This window comes from Macaca mulatta, chromosome 4 (genome assembly GCF_049350105.2).
Source record: "Macaca mulatta isolate MMU2019108-1 chromosome 4, T2T-MMU8v2.0, whole genome shotgun sequence".
Taxonomy (NCBI): domain Eukaryota; kingdom Metazoa; phylum Chordata; class Mammalia; order Primates; family Cercopithecidae; genus Macaca; species Macaca mulatta.
The window spans coordinates 8,134,988-8,140,337 of NC_133409.1; the positions used below are offsets into that span (position 1 = coordinate 8,134,988).

At 43.8% G+C, this 5,350-nt stretch overlaps 1 long non-coding RNA gene across 1 annotated transcript; it reads right to left on the reverse strand.

The window, feature by feature from the left end:
* Positions 1–205: 205 nt before the first annotated feature.
* Positions 206–2,869, reverse strand: LOC144340706 (uncharacterized). Its single transcript, XR_013416976.1, has 2 exons — positions 2,622–2,869; positions 206–1,119 (listed from the first exon to the last, which is right to left on the reverse strand). It is a non-coding gene; the product is annotated as an uncharacterized LOC144340706 (long non-coding RNA).
* Between the last annotated feature and the right edge of the window lie 2,481 nt (positions 2,870–5,350).

The window sequence follows — 5,350 nt, forward strand, 5'->3', positions numbered from 1 at the left end:
CTCCTGAGTCCTGCTCTAATTCTCCTTCCAAATAAGTCTGCTAAGTTTAACTTGTAAATACATTTACTTGAATAGTTCAGGTTTTCATCGGAGCAAAAAGAAACTGCAATTAGGTGGAAAATGTATGATTTTTGAAATGAGAAATAAATCTCAAGGTGTAGTCTTGAATGAAAATATTTCCATGAGTAAATGGACAAATAAAAAATGTGCTTTCCACCTTTATTATTCACTGAATATTGACTAAATAAATGCTGAACTGTGGGCTGTTCACAGATTAATTTGCCAGTTCAATGTGCAAACTCCTCTGAGGTTTCCACAAGCTGGACTCAGTCCTCGGTTAATTTCATTACAGCTTGAAGAGACTAGATAAAAAGGAAGATGAATGATATTTGAAATTAGTATTTCCTCCTCCAGGGCTAATCTACAAATCAGATATTATCAATCCTGTTCCCAAATCAAATAAATTCAGAGATTCTATCCTGGCTGCATTTGAAATAGAAATCCCCAGTGACCCGAGACTCACAGCTGTGGTTTAGCTGCTCCTTCCCAAACTTAGAAACAGATTCATTAATTTGGACTTAGATTTCAGCCTTGGCTCCCATTGAAGGGGAGGAGTGGAGCGAGAGCTTGGCAACTTCCTGAAGACCTGGAGGAGTTAGACCTAAATACATCAGTGCTCCCTTTTATAAGATACAATAGGAACTTGTGAGGATTCCTTCTTTATTGGTCATTTAATTTTCCTCTTTTTAAAGGCATTCTTTGGTAATGTGGCCCCTTAACATCTTAAATATCTTGCATGCTGTTACAAAGACACTATTCAGGGCTTTGCGGGCAGAGCACTGTGGTATTACAAACACAGGAACTGGGAAGCTTCGGAGTGTTCCCAAGGCAGGCCTCCACCGTCACAGACAGTTGGCAGGGGGCAGCCGGGCTCTGAGAATAGAAGTCAACATGAATACATCGGAAACAAAGGGCCGGAGGAGGCTGGACCCATCTTCACTGGGGATAGAAAGCTATCATCCACAAAAGCACCTAGTCCTGTTCTTGTTCATTCCTCCTTTCTCTTATCTTCCCGTCAACATTTCTGAATAAGCCACAGCATCGTACACTGTAGAAATTCTGTAAAACACAGAAATGCGACTTTGTCAGGGAACCTGGTATGTACCTTGGCGGGTTATCCACCGCATTTGCTACTTTTATTGGCAAAGTAACCTAGGATAGAAATACGTGTTTTATCAAATGAAAAGCCGAGTTTAACTTTTGGATGACATACCTTTGAGACCCCGAAAGTTCTGTCATTCAATGGCAGTAATATTGTGACAGTAATATCACATTGGCTGGCCTACCCCTTCCCTCCCCGCACATAAAAAGTTAGGAAGGCTAAATGAGAGGCCATGATTTAAAAATCAAGAAGTTTTAAAAATAATTGACTTCATGTAATTATCAGTAAGTGGACCCAAAAGTCCGCAATGATCAACTAACCACTGATTCGCTGATGGCAATTTAAACCATCCACTAAGAGAAGAAAACAAAATCTGCTTTCCTGTTATCTAAAACCAAGACAGGAGTCCTTTGATATTACATTATTGTTACTCTATATGGTATATTATTTCCAAATAATACAATTGCTACACAGCATTGTTACAGTAACTAAAACAGGCGATTCCATCACGCCTGTTCACAAGTAAAGAATCACTAGCATCTTTCTCACAGGATAAAAGGAAACTGCAGAAACCCGGGTTCTCCAGGGGGCATACTCAACAAAAAGCCATTTCTTTTAAGAGTCCCATTTAATCCGGGTCTTTGAAAAGCAGTGGGCATTAGAATTTTAGAATTTCAGCTGGGCACAGTGGTTCACACCTATAATCCCAGCACTTTGGGGGACCGAGGTGGGTGGATCGCCTGAGGTCAGGAGTTCAAGACCAGCCTGGCCAACATGATGAAACCCCGTCTCTACTAAAAATACAAAAACTAGCTGGGTGCAGTGGGGCAGGCCTGCAATCCCAGCTACTTGGGAGGCTGAGGCAGGAGAATCACTTGAACCTGAAAGGCGGAGGTTGCAGTGAACCGAGATAGTGCCACTGTACTCCAGCCTGGGAAACAAGAGTGAACTCCAACTCAAAAAAAAAAAAAAGAAAGAAAGAAAAAAAGAAATTTAGAATTTCACTTAAACCCAATAACCATGGCAGAGAATTTGACTTATGAGAAATATTAACGAAGCCTAGAAAACTAGCCTTAAAATTGCCAAATTTCCATTTACTCATTCAAAACAAGTCCCAGAGAAGCAAAGTGGAGAATTTCTCCTCACTCAACTACCAGTGCCCACATGTCTTTCTAAGCCTGTGCTTAGCTTGCAGTTTTTATAAGATCCTTCCCTGAGGCTGTGTGAAAGCTGGAGGTCCCATACAAAGACTAGGCAACTTCCCCCGAAGACCATCTCTCAGACCTCACTGGCATTCCAGCTCATCGTTCCTCCTAGAGATGACTGAGCATTTGTTCTGGCTCCCTGACTCCATCAAGTCCTGGAACTTCTGACTGAGATGGTTTTCAGCTTTTCTGACCTCTGCAGGGTAACCCTGCCACCTCCATTCAAATGCCCCTCACCTGTGGAGTGCTCTCACCTGGACAGCGCAGGATGCGATGGGCCAAAAGATGCAGCAGAAAGAGTCGTGCTCCCCTCCACTTGCTCTCTGTGACCTCTGTAATCTCTCTAATTCTCAGCTTCTCATCTTTGCAACGGATGTAACAGAATCCACTACCTGTATCACAGGGTCATGTCGAGGCTTAAAGAAGACCATGCTTAGGAACTTCGCAGAGCCCTTTCCACAGAAAAATGGTTGCAGTTGCTATGATCTGGAGACTCATGAGACTTGAAAAAAAAAAAAGGAAAATGATGATTGAGCTGAAAGATGAATGTAGATGAAAATGCACAACTGCAAAAAGGCTTGTCATAGACCAGTCACTCTGCTCTGCAAAAGCTATGAAAGTTTGTCCTCACTCATTATTGTGGCGATTCATGTTCCAAGATGATGCCTTAAACCCATCTGGAACAAGGTGGAGGTGAAATAATGAAATGCTAGGTGCTGAGAAGGCACATGAACAATCTGGAAAGTAAGGCCACTTACAGGTCTGCACCCCTTGCTAGGTGTGCTTTGCATGCATTTTCATCAGCACGAAAAAGACAGGCAGCCCAAACCAGAGGTCAGGTTAGTTACCAGAGGTGATGAAGGCAGGTCTGAGAATTGCAGACAGCACTGCAGGGATTCAGCCCCCGTCCTCTAGATACTTGCAATTCAAGGAGGACGGCAGTGGCTGAGACGGACAGCTAATGACAGACATGCGGCATTGAGTCACCAGGAGGCTGGCCAGGAATGTGCAGGGTGAGAAGACTCAGTGTCAGGGTATTTTAGGTTAAGGGTGAGTTTATGACTGAATGCACGGCCAAAGGGTTGGATGTTCAGACTGGGTGAAAGTGGGAGAAAGAGCATACTCTGGCATTTGCTGTGAACCGAAGAGGACCCTGCAAATTGGGTATGATTCTCAACATTGAGAGTGTCCAGTAAAGGAGAAGGCATAGGTCGAGGTAGAACAATCCTCCATCACTTCTGAGGAACTGTAGAAGCCCCAACTGTCAAAGGAACTGAGAATAAGATTGGGTGGTGATGGGCTGCACGGGTGCCACCAACCCTGCCCTCTCCACTATGCTGGGGCCCAGGAGTGATAAAAAAAAAAAATTCACCAGGGCAAGCTGGGCCATTTCAAAGGACTCTACAGAAATGAGCAGGAAATGAAATTCGCCTTGGGACTTCAAGCACAATGAATGACACCATCACCTAAACTATCCATTAAACTTTCCATTAAAATGCTCTGATTTGGAACTCATATCTAAGAGTGGGCTATTTGTGGCTAGTTTTAGTGGGTCAGTGTGAGCAGGATGTTTTGGACTCTGTCTCCAGATGCTGCAGATGGTCTGGGCATGTCTGCATCCCCAGAAGCTCTGGGTCAGGAGACCCCACTGATGTTTGCACAAATCTCCCAAGGCCAATTCCCACTCTGGGGTCTACATCCTCTGGCCTGGGTAGATGGCAGAACCAAAGGAGGGCATGTTGGCTGCTGGAAGTTACTACACTTTAGGCAGCAGCAGAATGTTCACTCCCTTCCTGGACTCATGAGCCAGGTACAGCCCTCAACCCTCAACCATCACGGCAGAAGGTTGAGGGCCATACCTGGCTCATGAGTGATGGGGACCCAGGTATCCACCAGAAATGGGGGCACCATAACTGCAACCTTCTTGGCTGGACCTTGGCTTGATGGCAGTAAATATCCGTTAGTTCTCTGATTAGCCAGTGTTTAATGAAGATTTTGAAGGCAATATGAAAGAATAATTCTAGGAATTCCTAATGGGCCAATTAAACTTCTGTATGAAAGTGAAAAATATCTGCTTTAGGATAACTGCATTACTGCTGAACGTACACATCTAACTTCACCACTTACTCCTGAAGATAGGAGTTTTAAACTGCTAGAATTCAATTGTGTAATCTGGTAATAAAGTGAGGACTAAAACATGTTTTTGTTTTTATTCTTTTAGGAGAAAAAGCGTACAGATGTATTTGATCATAGTTTGATGAGACATAGGAGCCTTCAGAATGAAGAACCAAAAACACAAGAGAAGCTGCAAGTGTTTATGCTTAGGTTCAACACAGGGCGGACAGCTGTGTGGAGACACGTTTGGACAAGGAGGATGTGATCTAATGCTGATAGGCCGAGAGGGGACTCCGCAGGGCCCGTCTGTCCGGATTCTTCTTGGCCTCTCCGAGCGGCGTTCCTTCCTTCTGCATATGTGGCAGGATCCTCTCTGGAATTACAGTCTTACCACCTACAGTGAATCAGAGTAGGTCAGATAATTTCTTTCTTTCAATTTTTTATTTTCGATTCCGGGGGTACATGTGCTTGTTTGTTAGATGGGAACTGCTCGTGAAATGAGGAGGACTGGGCTTCCAGTGTACCCGTCACCCAAATGTTGAACACTGTACCCAATAGGTAATTTTTCCACACTCACTCCTCTCCCATCCTCCCCGCTTTTGGAGTTCCCAGTGTCTATTATCTCCATTTATGTCCACATTTATCCATTTTTTCTCTGCCTCTTACAGATGAGACCATGCAATATTTGATAGGCTTCTGATAGGATAGTGGCCTCCAGCTCCAAACATGTAGCTGCAAAGGCCATGATTTCATTCTTTTTTACGGATGTATAGTATTCCATGGTGTGTATACCTCACATTTTCTTCTAGTCCATCATTGGTGGACACTTAGGTTAGTTTGATGACTTTGCTTTGTGCTTAGAGCTGCA